General features: G+C 44.3%; 1 long non-coding RNA gene across 1 annotated transcript in view; it reads left to right on the top strand.

The window, feature by feature from the left end:
* Positions 1-16,627, top strand: part of LOC135973282 (uncharacterized) — a 28,722-nt gene extending 12,095 nt beyond the window's left edge. Inside the window, exon 3 of the long non-coding RNA XR_010590093.1 lies at positions 16,300-16,627. This is a non-coding gene — a long non-coding RNA (uncharacterized LOC135973282). The remainder of the gene's footprint in view (positions 1-16,299) is intronic.
* The last annotated feature ends 753 nt before the right edge of the window (positions 16,628-17,380 follow it).

The following is a 17,380-nucleotide window of genomic DNA, read 5'->3' as shown; positions in this document are numbered from 1 at the left end:
AATACAAAGGAAATAAATATTATGAAAAAAAGATGAAAATAAGCTCACTTACAAGGCAGAAATGGGGGCATTAATTTTGTCACTACTGTTGATTTCTTCTTCCTGTGGTACAGGACTTGCCCTTACTTTGGAATCTTCCATTATGGCCCACCACAACTCCACTGCCCTAATGTCTCCAGGTTACTTTGCAGCTTGATTTCTGTCCTGCTGTGTGTTTGATACCTCTCCGACAGAGCTGTCACCTGTAAATTTGCTCACAGCTGAACTCCAACCTTAAACACCCAACAAAGCCATGCCACGGGGGGAATAGAGATGTTTGGGTTTCTGTTTCAATAGCTACAAGGTCCAAAAAGCCTTTGGAAACCCTAAGAGTCCTGGTCAGGAAGTGACCTTGCCTGGCAGACACTGCATCATAATGACAGAAGCAAATCTATGAACCATCAGCACTCTCAGAAGTCCGTCGTCACCCACAGTCTGAGAGCCACTACTCCACAGGAGGAGTGCCAGAGTGCCTGTATCTGTAAATCCTTCACGTTTCCATGTCATTTAACAGGGACTATGTTACATCCTAAATAACACAGCTGGGATATAATATGTGATTACACTTTTCTAATTATGCTTTTCAGCCTTATTTTCAATGACATCTCTTTAACAGGGGGCTGGGGACACATGTTTGGGATATATTCATCACAGTTAAATGTCCACTCTGGGTTGTACTGTCACCATTTGGCTTGAAAGGACCAGAATCCTTCCTCACCCTGTCCCATGTACAAGAGAATGTGGGCATAAAGTAAGATGCCCACCTATGCAGAGAGGGCAGCTGGCTGCTTTAGTACATGGTTTAAAATTTCTTCCCTGACAGCGGTACTGCCATTCACACTCCTATCAATTTGGTACAGTGTCAAGACATTAGGTTACCATAGAAATTTTTACCCTCCCTAATGCAAATTAAAGTTAATTTGAATTCAGGACTGTTCCTGCAATGCAGCTCAGTGTTTTGGCTCATTAGACAGGTGTTGTATGTAGCGTTGTAAGCTGATGCAACATTATGAGTGACAAAGCTAAGGCCAAGTATCAGAGGGGTAGCCGTGTTAGTCTGAATCTGTAAAAAGCAACAGAGGGTCCTGTGGCACCTTTAAGACTAACAGAAGTATTGGGAGCATAAGCTTTCGTGGGTAAGAACCTCACTTCTTCAGATGCAAGTAAAGCTAAGGCCCTCATTCAGGAAAAGATCCATACTCGGGACAGCACTTAAGTGCACCCATTAGTCCCACTGAACTCAGTGAGATTTAAAGAGGTGTTTAAAGCTAAGCATGTGATTTTGTGCTTTCCTGAATTGGGTTCTTAGATACTGCAGCTCTTGGGAGGACTGTGCTGACCCTTCCCTTTAAAAATTCTTTGGAAGTAGGAGAAACTCTCAGCATCATAAATTTATATCTCAAGCCCTTCTAAGACTATAAAATTATTATCTGAAGACTAGAAATGATTTATTGAAAAATAAAAACATCCATCTCTGTGAAGTAAGCTCCCTTCAATATCTTACATATTCTTTCAAAAAATTAGATGGCATCTTTTCAATTTCTTTAGGGTAGCATGGCACTAGGCCCAGAATACTGAATAAAATACTGCAATATCTTACAAATAAATTCAATTAAATTGATATACAGAAATTCAAGGCTTTTTGTTTACTTGACCATAAACATAACCATAAACCAGATTCCAAATAAACAAAGCTTTCTATTCTATTCTATTCTGTGATATTCAACAAACTGTCATGTGGGAAGCATGGGTTATGTGGCTGATCTATTTTGTTTTTCCTCCTAAGCTTCACTAAGTGGAAAAAGTTACATGTTGCTGAAAAGAATGATGTCAGGACTGCTTGCCTTACAAATCAACATTGTGGCTATTATTCATGATAGATCCGTGAATTTCAGAATAACAAGCTGTAAAGCTTGTGGCAGAAAACCACCATCAGATTAGACTTTTTCAATGGCTCATCCGTCTAACTATTTTAAAAGTGGAATAATCATGATCACTGGCCTTCCTGCAGTTTCTTTGCCCCCAGATTCCTTGAAAAAGCACCACTGTTTTGCAGAAAATTCCATTTTTTTTCTAGCTCGCCAGGTTTTTAGTGCTTTGCTTAAAGAAGGGGTCCTCCCCTCTGAGGCCTTAAATTCAAATCTTGTTTAGACCGGAACTTGAACTAGGATCTAAAATCTGCAGTATCTTAATTTTTTGGGGGTGGATGGGAGTGTACTTGGAAAGTGGAGCAATTCGGATGCAAATCCTCAGCACGCAATCCATCTGTGATGGATTGGGTGACAGGTCAGTTCTCAACTGAGAAAAGTCGAAGGTAAGTCTACACAACAGCCTATGTTGGCATAACTTATGTCACTCAGGGCTCTGAATAAACCTCCCCCCTGAGCGACATAAGTTACATTGACATAAGCACTCATGTGCACAGCGCTATGTCAGTGGGAGAGCTTCTCCCACCAATGTAGCTTCTGCCGTTCATGGAGGTGGTTTTATTAGGCTGATAGGAGAGCTTTCTCCTCCTATTGGCATAGAGAGTCTTCACCAGAAGCGCTGCATCGGTACAGCCGTGCTGCTGCAGCGCTGTACGTGTAGACATGCCCTTCGTTTCAAGATGGGTTCAGATGAGGTATTCAGCTGCCGCTTCTCATGGGATCAAATGGACCACCCAGGATTTGCATCAGTTCAGGCTGGAATTCCATGTAAAATGCTCCTAGTCCCATTCAACAAAAATGAATGTAACTTTCAGATTTCCCAACATTGACCCCCCCCACCCACCCACCTTCCTTCCCTTTGCTCAGCTTGACACTTACTTTCCTTCCATCCTTCTCACTCCTTACAAGCAGGCAGATTGGGTAGTTCCAATCCTCTGCCCCTTCCTTTCTTTTGAGAGGACAAAGTTCATCGTGCAGGATTTGTCATGTCTCTGAGAAAAGAAGAGAAGATCTTTCTTCCCAGCCTTGTGGACTCCCCAGACACTTTGCTACAAGATCAATATAAATAAAAAGCAATGAAATGTCTTTGTTGTGAAGCAATCTCTTTGCACTGATAGTGACTCATGCAAAGGGCGCTCCCCCGTCACCAGCCTAACTGAATGAGTAGCAACACCATTGATTCAAAGCCGGCCTCACTTCGCATCCTTTCCTGCCCATCAATTCCTCCTTATCCCCCTCTCCACACTTTCTCCTTTGGTTGATTGATTAGTCCTCGAGAGTGCTCACCAAGAGCAGCTACAACTAAACAGACATTAGACCACTTCCCCTCGTGTTTAATAACACTCTGAGTTCAATCAGAATCCTGTCTGCGCACATTTTTAACCAACATTCATTTTAAAATAAAATTCTGTTTGATTCAATAATATAATTGAATTTTTCACCTCAATAAACATAGAATCAAACTACAGAAATTCCAGGGCATGGATCTGTAACCCTCCGACTTCTCTACGGAGCAGTGTTTTTTTATTTTTTGAAGCCTTTTATTGTACATAGTCTAGCATTACCCACAACAAGAAGTGCATTCTAGAATATAATCACAATATTGATTACACATCACTCTCAGCCTCCAGATTCATGAATCATGTTGTCAGGGCACATGCCAAGCAGCACACGTTTTAACATCAGTCAGAGATGGTTTAAAGAGAAAATGAGTCTTGCAATGTAAAACCAAGGATCAAATTCACATTGGGACAGAGCGTCTCCTCAGAAACAGGGGAGGGGATGTGTGAGCAGAAAACCCAACCAAATGTGTTAAAATCTATCCAAGGGTGATTGGGACCATTGGCACAGCCCCATCCTCTGCAATGAAGAGCTGCTCTGTGAAGCCTCACCCCTTGCAATGTAGCATTAACTTACATGGATTTCCCATACACCACTGTTTCCTTACTCCTCTGAAACTCTACTACTTCATTTCAGGGACTCCCTCTTGAGTCCATCTACGCTGTTTTTCTGGCAGCTGCATAATTATTTTGCTGAGGTGGTGATTTAGTCACTTTTGTCTTCTGCACTGTCTTCCCTGCAGGGTCCCAGATGCATGCATTTGTCTGGCTTCTGCCAGGCCTATGGGAGTGCGCCTGTCAGGTCAATAGCTAATGCCCCCTGCCCACTCCAGGGAAGGGACTCCCCACCCTTCACTGGCAGGGAAATCAGAACAGCAGTCACTATGAAATCACAGGGCTTGTCTCTTCACTGCCTCATATACTCAGTTACATCTGTGCCCAGTGGGTGTAAAATACTACTACATTTCAGCTCTCCACTAACCCACAAGAGTGGCCTCATTTTATATGCGCTCTGCCCAGGTGTAAATGACCATGCAGAGCACAAGGCCTTGGAGAATGAGGTCTATTGAGTTTCCTGGTACCTCTCCTGGGTTTCTCCCTGGGATGGAAACAACATGGCCCACAAAAGGAAAACAATACATCCACTGTTGATGCTGAAATTGTGGCTATTTTACTGATAGGAGGGTGGCACTGACCTATTACAACCTCATAGTCAAATGACATTAACAGTGCAAAAATGAGCTTAAAGACAAAATATTTAGAGATGCAGGACAATAGTGAAACTCTTGCTATCATCACAATCGGAGGAAACAATCTTCTTCTCCTCCTCCGAAGAGACTCTGTATTTTTATGAATTTCCTGCCTAGCAAGTTTTCCATCTACAAATTTTCTAGCAATGTTGAAGTCCCGGAACATATATTTAGCTCCTGCTGACAGGTCCCTAATTATGGCTTGATTAATCACAGCACTGACTGCACCTGTCTGTGCAAAACATCTTCATCTTAGTTTTGTGGCCTGTGCAAGATCAGGGAACACAATAAAAATAATAATGATAATGGCTGTGAAATATAGCCAGCTTTGGTCTCCTCGCTGCTGCAAATACCTGCTTTCAGTGCTGGTGACAGTGTATGATCGTCTCCCACTGTTACTTGCTGCTAATTTTTTTTTTGGGGGGGGGGATCTGGAAAAGTTTCTGCAGAGATAAAGATGATTAAAATGTGTGTGATATTGCACTCTATATGATTTTATGAAAGTATGTTGATGAGTGTGAACATAATGTAATTAAAATATGCTTCATGCAAAAGGTCTCTTGTAAGGTATCATTACAAAGCTTATAATCTGAGTGTGGTCATCCTATCTGTATAAATGTATCACTCTTGTATCAGAAACTAGAAATATGAAATATAACTCTGAGGGCCTATTGTGATTATGCAAAGTGTGGGCCATTAATGGTGGTTTGGAATCTTGATGGCTCCCATTAACCAGGACAATTGACTGTAGATGGCTCTGTTTTACTTGTAAGACTTCCTGTCTATGTGCGTGCTGGCAAATGAGTAATGAAGTCTTACAGTGACATGTGATCATGTCACCTGAACTGGAATCCATCTTTAACCTGGTGCTTTTCCATTGAGAAGGAGGGGGTGGGAACCCAAAGAGGGACAAATGATTCCTGCCTTATGCAAAAGATATATAAGTGGGTGGAAAAGAACAAAGGGGGCAGCCATCATGAGAAATCCCCTAGCAACCACCTGAGCTGGAACAAGGGCTGTACCAGGGGAAAGGACTGTGCCCAGACTAGGAAGGCGTCCAGTCTGTGAAAGAAACTTATTGAAACATCTCTGAGGGTGAGAGTTTATCTGTATTCCGTTTTATTACTGTATTAGGCTTTGACTGTTGTGTTTTGTTTTTATTTTACTTGGTAATTCACTTTGTTCTGTCTGTTACTACTTGGAACCATTTAAATCCTACTTTTTGTATTTAATAAAATCACTTTTTACTTATTAATTAACCCAGAGTATGTATTAATACCTGGGGAGGGCAAACAGCTGTGCATATCTCTTTGTGCATATATCTCTGTTATAAAGGGTGAACAATTTATGAGTTTACCCTGTATAAGCTTTATACAGGGTAAAATGGATTTATTTGGGGTTTGGACCCCATTGGGAGTTGGGCATCTGAGCGTTAAAGACAGGTACACTTCCTAAATTGCTTTCAGTTAAGTCTGCAGCTTTGGGGCATGTGGTTCAGACCCTGGGTCTGTGTTGGAGCAGACTGGTGTGTCTGGCTCAGCAAGACAGGGTGCTGGAGTCCCACGCTGGCAGGGAAAGCAAGGGCAGAAGTCTTGGCACATCAGTTGGCAGTTCATAAGGGGGTTTCTGTGATCCAACCCGTCACAATGTGGTTCTAATAAAAGTTCATTTATATACATCTTTCCTTCAATGGATTCTGCATTGTTGTGAAAAGGGCTCCAATACTGCAGATTTGCGGGTGAGACGCTGGCTTTGTTGAAGTCCATGGAAAAACTCTCCTTCACTTCAGTGGGACCAGGATTTTCACCCTATATGCGTGGGTAGACCCCCTGCACCTATGCAGAGCTCACTGCAGTCAGTGGGGCTTCTCGGAGGCTCAGGCATCTGCCTGTATATAGGAGGTTGCAGGATCATGGTCTAGGTTCTTTTTCCTTTGTTGAGTAAATTTTGTAGCTGGGGAAATGGAAAGGCCTGGAAGGAGCAAAAGCCCTTAAGAGTGGTAATGAGGAGTGCAGGAGGATCACAATGAACTGCTGAGCCTGTAGAAGGAGACTGGGAATTTCTAGTTTAAGTTGAACTGTTTTATATTAATAAACTAGTCCCCAGAAGGGGAGAATAATTACAAAACATCAGTTGTGGTGGCTTTATTTAACTGTGAAAACGGGGAAACAGGTTAAATGTGGAAATGGGGTATGGGTAAGACCCTGTTATAGAAGTGCTTGTTTAGAAGCCCAAAACAGCATACTCCACACATGTACTTTTGTTCACCTCCTCTGACTGGCTAACGTTTGTCCCATGTCCTAGTTTGTTTTTGCTTACGGATTCCTGAGAACCAGGGAGGAAGAGTGGGAGTCTCATTTCTCTCCTTTCACAGATGGGTTGTTCCCTTTTCATCTTATAGAAGCAAATTCCTTGATGTTGATTCTGTGAAATCACATTGAAGTCAGTGGGGCTGCAATATAGCACGTATATCAGGACAGAATTTGGCCAGGACACTCCTCCATGTTCATTCTGCGGTGTGTAAGTGCGACCTGAGTGGTACATCCCAGTCCCAAAAGCACAGCAGTGTTCCCTTTCCTACCTTTCGCCAGAGCTGACAGGAAACTATCCCTTTACCTCCCTTTGCTAAAAGGTTGTTTATGTTTTTGACCAAACTGTGACAGCTTCCTATTGTCAGTTTGATCCAGCAAGAGTCTGAATGTACAACACTCTCAGACACTCCCTGGCAACTGCTGCCCTTATGTATCGGCCAGCCCAGCTGGGGTTGGCAGCTAACAGAAATTGAGGCAATAAAAGAACTGCTGCTGTATAAAAGACATGCATCAGTAGCATCTCTTTCTGGTTGGGATTCTAGGAAGATGCTGATATATTTGTGGGAATACAGCTAGTCAGAAACTGGGAATGTCTTTCTCTCCCCTCCTTCCTCCCCCCCTTTTTTTTCTTTTCATTCAAAAAATTCAGAAGTTTTCAATTTTTTGACCAGTTCTACCTAGGAGCAAAGTGTATCAGCTGGGATTGTGGTCAGGAAGATGAGATACTACATGACCCTTCAAGGCCTGCTCATCCCACTCTGTGGGGTATAATAGGTATATAACCCTTCTGTAGGGTGACCAGGTGTCCGGTTTTCGACTGGAACACCTGGTCGAAAAGGGATACTGGTGGCTCTGGTCAGTACCGCTGACAGGGCCATTGACTGTCCGGTTGGCAGCGCTGCACAGCGGGGCTGGCAGGCTCCCTGCTAACCTGCGTGGCTCCTACGTGTAGGGGCAGCCAGGGCGCGCCGCACACTGCACCCGCCCCAAGTGCCACCCCCACAGCTCCCTTTTGCAGGGAACCGCAGCCAATCGGAGCTGTGGGGGCGGTACCTGCCCCAGCCCAGAACCCCCTCCCACACTCTGAACCCCTCATTTCTGGCCCCACCCCAGAACCCACACCCCCAGCCCAGAGCCCCCTCCTGCACCCCAAATCCCTTATCCCTGGCCTCACATCATAGCCTGCACCCTCATCCGGATCCCTCACCCCCCCAGCACCCCAACCCCATGCCTCAGTCCAGAGCCCCCTGCCATACTCCAAACTCCTCAGCTCCATCCCTCAGCTCAGAGCCCCTTCCTGCACCCCAAACCCCTCATTCCTGGCCCCACTGTAGAGCCCATAGCCCGAGCCAGAGCCCTCACCCCAGCCCCCTGAGCCAACCAGGTGAAAATGAGCAAGTGAGTGAGGGTGGGGAGAGCGAGCAACAGGGGGTGGGGTGGAGTGAGCATGGGACGGGCCTCTGAGAATGGGCAGGGCATGGGCGGAGTGTCAGTGGAGGGGCAGGGTAGGGGCGGGGCAAGGATGTTCGGTTTTGTGTGAGTAGAAAGTTGGCAACCCTACTCTTCTGTGATGGGTTATAGACCATTTCCTGAAAGAGTTAATGAGGGACACGAAAGGGGCTGATTAACTCCAGTTGAGGGGAATGAGGCAGGCAAATAATCCCCTGAGTGAGTAAGGGAGCCCAGCTGTGGAGGAATGAGCTGGACAGGACATTTAAAGACAGAAAATGGGAGGTAATGAGGGCTGCTGGGAAAGGGCAGACTCTCCCATGAGAAGAGGAAGGGTGGTTGGAGACTGCAGGATGTGTTGGGTGTAGTCTCTCCCTGGGAAGAGGAAGGAGGCTTTGGGAATTGGTAGACCAAGAAAGAGAAAGGGACCCAGTGGTAGGAAGCAGCCCAGGGAAGGAGCAGTGGAGAGTAGAGAGAGGAAGCCCGGACTGCTGAGCTGAGGGTCCCTGGGCTGGAACCCAGAGAAGAGGACAGGCCTGGGTTCCCCTACCAGCCAGTGCAGGAGTGGCACTGAAGCAGTGAATGGCAAGACTGCCTAGGATTGCTGAGGAGCTACACGCCCCGGAAGAGGGAACTTTGAGTGACCTAGCCGGAAGGCTGAGTCATGGAGAGGATGCTGCAGTTCCTGGGGTGGAGTGTGGGGCCAGACAGAACAAAGGCATGCAAGCCGTGGAAGAGCATGTTGACTGAATGAGCTAATCCCCAGAGTGACCAGCAGGAGGTGCTGTGAGTGGTGTGTCCTGTGACACCTTCATTTTATTATTCCTGTTAAGTGTTGTTTTATTTGCTTTGCACCTTAAATAAAATTTGCTGAGTCATCTTTGGCAAACCAACCCTAGACAGCAGGTCCTGTGACAAACTTCTGTTCCAGCTGATTTAGAGGATTCTGATATTGCAGCTGTAGCCTGACTTACCATTTTTGCAGCTCTCCTTTATAATAATGAATTTTCTTTTGTTAGAACAGCGGATGGGACCGCTGTCAAATCTGTTTAGGATGGAATTTTTCAAAGGTGCCTAAGAGAGTTAGGCACTGAAGCATACTGGGTTTTCGGTGACTAACACCTTTTATGCTCCTTCAAACCCCCCAGCCTTACTTTTTAAATGCCTCTGAGAGCTACTCAGGCTGAAGAGCAAATTCTCTTGCATTACTTCTAATGAAGACCCTTGATTAGCGATGGTCTATGGTAGATTGCTGCCAACTTGGATCTGGGATGATGCTATGTACCAGGATCTGCTCCTTATTACTATCTTCAGTGCTGACAGCAATGTGGTAGGAGATAGTTGCTTCCTCTTATAAATCAAGATGGGTGTTGCTTCTTCTCAAGATGTGTATTTTCTCAGAGCCATGAAACTCAGGATCCAAGAAAGAGAAGATAAGCTAAGGAGGAGCTTAAAAGCTTCAAAATGGGTGCACTCCTAAAGGTAAAGAGCAGCAGGGTTGGTATGAAGTTCCTATACAGGGGCAAGCGGGGAGAGAACCTCAGAATGTGAGATCTTAGGCTTTGTTTTCTAAATTCTATACCTTTGACAGGTTCTGAGGTTCTATGGTGATGGAATTGTGTGTCACAATTGCCAGGCTAACTACATCTCTGGGTGCACCCCCGATGCAGGCTCTGGCCACCTCCTCTGTTGGGGTGGAATCACACGAGTCTCACCAGGTCTTAGGCTGCAGCCCCCTCTATAACAACCATGATTACCTCAGGAGGTCTGATTTATGTCCAGTACTTGCAAGTCTGTTCCTTACCAGAGCAACGGTAGTGGTAAGCTGTGACCAAACAGCCTTCTAAAACAAAGGTATTATTTAGAACACAAGTATGTAAGAGAAAACTGGTCTTAAAACAGACAACATGCATTTCTAGCTTACCAGGTGCCTAACCATCTTCTGTATGAGGATCTTGGTAGGTCTAGGCTTCCTATAGACACCCTGAGAGCTCTAGGGTCTGGTTGGCACAGTATGTTCCCTTAACTCTCAAACCATGTATCTCCCATGATTCAGGGACAGTCCCCTTTAAAAGTTGTTCCATCTCTTTTGAGCTCCATGTTCCCAGCCAGACAAAACAAGCTTGTATCTTCCTTGGTGACAAGATGCAAGGTCCTTGAAGCTGATAGCTTTGCCTAGTGTTTTTCAGGTGTTTGTTAGGGTGTCTTTATTGGGGCCATTGTCTTCTTCCTGTTTGTTCTTCCTACAGCCCGCTATTAAGGTAGATCAGTGCATTCATACAGTAAACTATTATACCCCAATATACAATAACTTCCCCACATTGACCAGGTCACATAGAGTTGGTAACATTATTACATCTCAGTATTCTTAGATTATTACGTAGCAATTCCACATCTGTCACACCCTGAGGCTGAAAGATGATCATCATAGGCAGACCCCAAGCCCCACACAGACCCTTGAAGTTATGGGGTTTGCACCAATAAAGAGGTCAGCCTACCTGGATCAACTTGCAGGATTGGAAATTTAACAGCTAGCTGATGTGATTGAATAACTTTATATTTTGTTAAACTGCTTTTCTAAGCATCTGCAAAGCGCATCAAAAGGATGTGAGAAGTGCATGTGAAAACAATTCAGGTTGATTCACTTCACCTTGTTCTCCTTCACCCTACCCCCATCCCCCCAAAAATCTATCTTGATTGGCTAGCAAAATCTATGACGAGGTGATGTGTAGCTAATTCTTTCTTGGTTTAGCGATAGCCTGGATCCTAGATGTTCCCCTCCCCACAGCAGAAAAAACTTCCCGGCAACCCAAAACCCACATGTTTTAAATGCAAATTACAGTGCACATAAAACCAGATACTCATAAACAGCACTTGCAGCTACACAGCTGGAAAATTCTTGATGTATCAAGTCACTAATTTTGCAAAAGAAAAGGACAATTCCACCAATAAAACTAAACCTTAAGCATTAAACTTGCAGCAAAACAATAGGTTGAATTGCACCTCTTCACAACAATGTTTCTGTAGATGGCGAACAGTCCCATACAACACTCCTTAAACAACCTTTTTGTGTTGTCACTTGTCCTCAAACAGATCAAGGCACTTTGCTGTTTAGAATTTGTGAAGCGATGATAATGTGCTCGGGACAGTACAAGACACAGATGTCAAGATGAACAGGAGTACTTGTGGCACCTTAGAGACTAACAAATTTATTAGAGCATAAGCTTTCGTGGACTACAGCCCACTTCTTCGGATGCATATAGAATGGAACATATATTGAGGAGCTATATATACACACATACAGAGAGCATGAACAGGTGGGAGTTGTCTTACCAACTCTGAGAGGCCAATTAATTAAGAGAAAAAAAAAACTTTTGAAGTGATAATCAAGATAGCCCAGTACAGACAGTTTGATAAGAAGTGTGAGAATACTTACAAGGGGAGATAGATTCAATGTTTGTAATGGCTCAGCCATTCCCAGTCCTTATTCAATCCTGAGTTGATTGTGTCTAGTTTGCATATCAATTCCAGCTCAGCAGTCTCTCGTTGGAGTCTGTTTTTGAAGTTTTTCTGTTGTAATATAGCCACCCGCAGGTCTGTCACTGAATGACCAGACAGGTTAAAGTGTTCTCCCACTGGTTTTTGAGTATTTTGATTCCTGATGTCAGATTTGTGTCCATTAATTCTTTTGCATAGAGACTGTCCGGTTTGGCCAATGTACATGGCAGAGGGGCATTGCTGGCACATGATGGCATATATCACATTGGTAGATGTGCAGGTGAACGAGCCCCTGATGGTATGGCTGATGTGATTAGGTCCTATGATGATGTCACTTGAATAGATATGTGGACAGAGTTGGCATCGGGGTTTGTTACAAGGATAGGTTCCTGGGTTAGTGGTTTTGTTCAGTGATGTGTGGTTGCTGGTGAGTATTTGCTTTAGGTTGGGGGGTTGTCTGTAAGCGAGGACAGGTCTGTCTCCCAAGATCTGTGAGAGTAAAGGATCATCTTTCAGGATAGGTTGTAGATCTCTGATGATGCGCTGGAGAGGTTTTAGTTGGGGGCTGAAGGTGACAGCTAGTGGTGTTCTGTTATTTTCTTTGTTGGGCCTGTCTTGTAGGAGGTGACTTCTGGGTACTCATCTGGCTCTGTCAATCTGTTTTTTCACTTCAGCAGGTGGGTATTGTAGTTTTAAGAATGCTTGATAGAGATCTTGTAGGTGCTTGTCTCTATCTGAGGGATTGGAGCAAATGCGGTTATATCTTAGAGCTTGGCTGTAGACAATGGATCGTGTGGTGTGTCCTGGATGGAAGCTGGAGGCATGTAGGTAAGTATAGCGGTCAGTAGGTTTCCGGTATAGGGTGGTATTTATGTGACCATCGCTTATTAGCACAGTAGTGTCCAGGAAATGGACCGCTTGTGTGGATTGATCTAGGCTGAGGTTGATGGTGGGATGGAAATTATTGAAATCATGGTGAAATTCCTCAAGGGCTTCTTTTCCATGGGTCCAGATGATGAAGATGTCATCAATGTAGCGCAAGTAGAATAGGGGCGTTAGGGGACGAGAGCTAAGGAAGCGTTGTTCTAAGTCAGCCATAAAAATGTTGGCATATTGTGGGGCCATGCAGGTACCCATAGCAGTGCCGCTGACTTGAAGGTATATATTGTCCCCAAATGTGAAATAGTTGTGGGTGAGGACAAAATCACAAAGTTCAGCCACCAGGTTAGCTGTGACATTATCAGGGATACTGGTCTCTACTGGCAGAGCTGAAGGAGCAAGGAGGGATATAATAGGAGATGGGATCCAATATGTAGACTGGGTCTGAGTTGCACCAAGAGGCAAGGACTAGGAATTTAAACTCATTACAGTGGAAGCCAATGAAGCAATTCACAGAAGGAGCAACAAGCTCTGACAAGGATGGACCGGAGAGGAGTGATTATGGGTAGCCAAGGGGCCAAAGGGAAGGAGTTTACAGCAGTCGAGAGAGATGACAAGGGCATAGTCAAATGTTTGAGTTGATAAGACAGAAGGACAGGGTCACTTTTAAAATGTTGTGGGGAAGGGAGTTCACTAAACCTTGTCAGCCTGTGTGTGGGGGAAGGAGGCGAGGGAGGGATGAAAGTGATGCTGATATTGCTAGCTTGAGAGAAGGGGAAGGTGATGGGGGTTGTCCCTGGTAATGGAGAAAGGAGTGGGAGGGTGTAGGATGTGAAACACTAGGAGCTCAGTTTTTTCCATGTTACCCTTGAGATGGCAGTGGGTCATCCCGGATGATGTATTGGAGAGACTTATGTATGTGGGAAAGGGATGAAGAAGCAGAGTTGAGTTATAAGCATAGTGACAGATAGTGGAAAAAGCCACTGAGAAAGTGTAGAATGAAGAGAGGAGTGGGCCAGGGACAGAATGGACATGCTGAAAGAGTGGCCAGAGAGGTAGGGGGAACGCCATGAATGGACAGTGCTGTGAAAACAACACAGAACAGGCTGTTAACAAGAGGGTGATCAACAGTATTCAAGGCAGCGGAAAGACAAAGGAAGCCCAGGACTGAAGAGAGACCCCACAATTTAGCTGTGAAGAGGAACTTTGAGTGGGAACTAGATGGAGTGAGTTTCAGGAGAGGGAATCAATGCTGTGATTGTGAATGAACGATGCAAGGAGCTTCAAAGGGAGACGGGATGATAGGTAGGCTCCAAGGACCATTTTTCTGAGGAGAGGCGAAACCAAAGTATGCTTATACACTGAGAGAGAGAGTGAGGGCAGGGGCAGCACAAGTCAAAAACCAGTAGAGGATGCGCTATGCCCTGATACTGTAGCTCTGTCATTCCTAGTGTCTATGATATTCTGCTATCACTGTGATACAGATTTCTTTACTATCTGAAGTACACGCATGTGTTGTTTGCAGTAACTTTGTTCGGGTAGGGACCTTGTCACCTCATAGGTCTAATCTGCTGTGACCTATTATGGGGCTATATGCATAACCACCACCAAACAACTAGATTGTTTGACAGAGTTTATTACTCATACCTCAGAAGCACAGAGTACATATGGTCAATTGGTTCCTGCAGGACACCGACTCTCAACATGGTAGTTCCTTTCAGTTCCATTTCAGAGGTCAGCTGCTGCAATCTGAACTCTTACCCCTTTCATGTGACAGTGTGAAATCTATGTTACACAAAGGCACTTTACACAAATGCCAGCTGCTCCAGCCTAGGAGGACAGACTACATAAGTCACTGGAATCATCAAGAAGTGTCCATGCCTCGCTCAATAGATGTGACCTTGTGCTCGTTACCTTTGACCTTCCCCTGCTTTTGTCTCTTTATGGCCCTCCTGTGTTATGTCCTGCTGAATTTGGATTGCATGCGCTTTGGGACAGGGGCTGTGCCACTGTTTCACATTTTGGGGGTGCTTGATGATGATTGGAATTAAAACACTCCCTTTTCCCCCTCCCAAATCCAACTACTAAGTCTTTTTATTATTTATTTACGGAATCTAGATTTGCCCTATTAAGCCCAGGGGCCACAGGAAGCCGCACTGCCCAAAGGGAAGTACCAGGAAGTCAGAATGCCTCCCAGAGTATGCCCACTACTACACCCCTTATACAGTGCAGCCTAATCCCCCTTGCATGCTGCTCCTGCTTCATTGCTGGTGCCCAGGCGGCAGGGCCAGCACCGTGTGCCCCTTTGACAGGCGTGCCCTCTAGGTGGTATCACAGAATGCAATTCTGCCTGGCTGGTGGAAGGAGCGGGCTCCTTGTGCTCTAACCCTGGTATACACTGATATCCGGATTGACTTTTGTTGGATTTATCACAAGCTCTAAGCAGATTAGAAATGTAAAATTTCACATTCGAACAAAATTTAACATCTTAATACCAGAGCTCCTGCAGACGCTGCTCCCCACCATGGGCTCCATTTCATCACACAGTGTTGCGAGCTGCCCTTGTAGAGCCATTTCCCGTGTATAACAACTTTATTGACCCTCCAAATTTATGAACAATACAACAGACGCCATTATTATATTCCACTAGATGTCAATCTTTATATACGCTAATGATGCATACATGCATATACTGACGCTGCTTTTTAAAATGCAACTCTTATCACACAAAATACTGCCATGATTATAGGCTCATGGGGCCTGATTTTCAGGTGACTTTTCAAGACGTCATCTCCCATTTTGGCAGGTCATTAGAGGCCAGATGTTGAAAAGTGCTCAAACCCAGCAGCTCTCATTGTGACACTTCTGGCCAGATGTTTGGTGTCTAGATGGGAACAGAGCTTGGTGGAAAATCTGGCTTGCAGGTCTTGATTTTCAGAGGTGCGGAGCTTGGGCTTGGCAACTCGCATGGACTTCCAGTGAAAAAGAGGGTGTTCAGCTTTTCTGACAAGTCATTGATTTCAATAGGAGGTGGGTGCCTAAATACCTTTGAGGTCTGGGCCTAGGTGCTTATCTGCATCTTTAGGCACCTAAAGATCTTTAAAAATCTGGTCCTTAGGCTATAGGGGTTACAGAAAATCCTTAGTCAGATGCAGTAGCTAGATAATGTGCTTTCAGCTACTGGACAGATAATTTGATTCAGGTAACAACATGCTTTTAATCTAACATTTTACCTAGTTTTAGGGATTTTAATTTGACTTGTATTTTGAAGCTTCTTGTTTTAGGCTGTTATTTTTAAACTTCTCTCAGTTGGTAGCTCTGATTGCTTTTCAAACCCTTCTATTTTATAACCTTTGTACTCTCATGCATAAATCTAGGCCAAGTTATCGCCTTCTGTTCACTTTCCAGTGTCTTTGAGCTCTGCAATAAGCAAAATGTAATTTGGGTCTGCTGGGGCCAGTCTACTTGGGAGACATCATTGTTTTGTTTTAATTGGCGTGTACGTTTTTGGAAGAGTCACGGTCCATGTGAATTGTTCCCCACAACTATATCTTGTTTAGTCAATTACAATTAAAATAAAATAATTTTCTTTTCTCATTTAAAGTCTCAAGCGCCAGAGGAAAACGTGCTGCTGCTCTTAGCAAGAAGAAATTTAGAAGGGAACAAACTACCCAGCTCTCCTGCGATCACTATTAGAATGAGAGCTCCAGAAGCAGAATTCTCCTGGAATGAAAATCTAATTCCCCATGACTATGCACTCCTCTCTTTTCTCTGTGACTCTAATAAATGCACGCTGAGCTCACCCCCACATATGCAGGAAAGACCCATGTGACTGGACAGGGAGACCTTTAAGAAAAGACCAATATTTGCATATCTATTATAACTATACTCAGTGTTATACTTGTTTCATTAAAATTTCTATTTGGATAATATGTAAGGTCAATACTGTCACTGTTCTGGAAAATTCATTTATTTTTAAATTAAAGCTAAATACAATGGGTCTGGTTCTGATCACATTTAGACTGGTGTAACTCCAATGAGGTCAACGACATGATGCTGCCATGAGATCAAAATCAGACACAATATATTTAGAGATAATACGGGGGAGGCGGTGGGGGGAGGAATTTGCCAAGTACACACATGCTGTGGTTTTTTCAAGATAATTCTTTGGTTACAAATGTCTGAGTTCCCGGTTCCTCTACATCCAAGGAATGGTTACTACTTTTCAGTTGAGTGCCCACTAGTGTCTGCTCGCTCTTTACACAGTGCTTAAGATATATAAGGCATTACTTAGGTTTACTTCAAATACAGTGCTTCACTGAGTTTACCAACACTCATTCTCCAGGTGTTGCTCTGTCCCTTGGCTGTAGCTCCAGATGTTGATATCTACAATTTAATCTGATCTAAGAACTGACACCCACCAATACAATGACCCCATTTGCAAATGCCTGTGCCTGAATTAAGGCTGCAGAAAATTATTTTTGTCACTGGGGAATAGACCCTTTCAGTCAGGAGCTTGGAAGGTTTTCGCTCTTTGTTTTTCAGTTGGCTTTGTGGCAGGCTCAAATGTTGCCTCTGTCCAAAGTTCCCTCAATGTTCTGCTTCTCCAGAGTTTATGGTCGCTTGTGTTGTCTCTGACTTATGGATAGCATTTAACATCCCTTGAATGGCATCTGTTTATTTCT

Source organism: Chrysemys picta, chromosome 8 (assembly GCF_011386835.1).
Source record: "Chrysemys picta bellii isolate R12L10 chromosome 8, ASM1138683v2, whole genome shotgun sequence".
NCBI classification, from domain to species: domain Eukaryota; kingdom Metazoa; phylum Chordata; order Testudines; family Emydidae; genus Chrysemys; species Chrysemys picta.
This window is presented reverse-complemented; position numbering and strand designations above follow the sequence as displayed.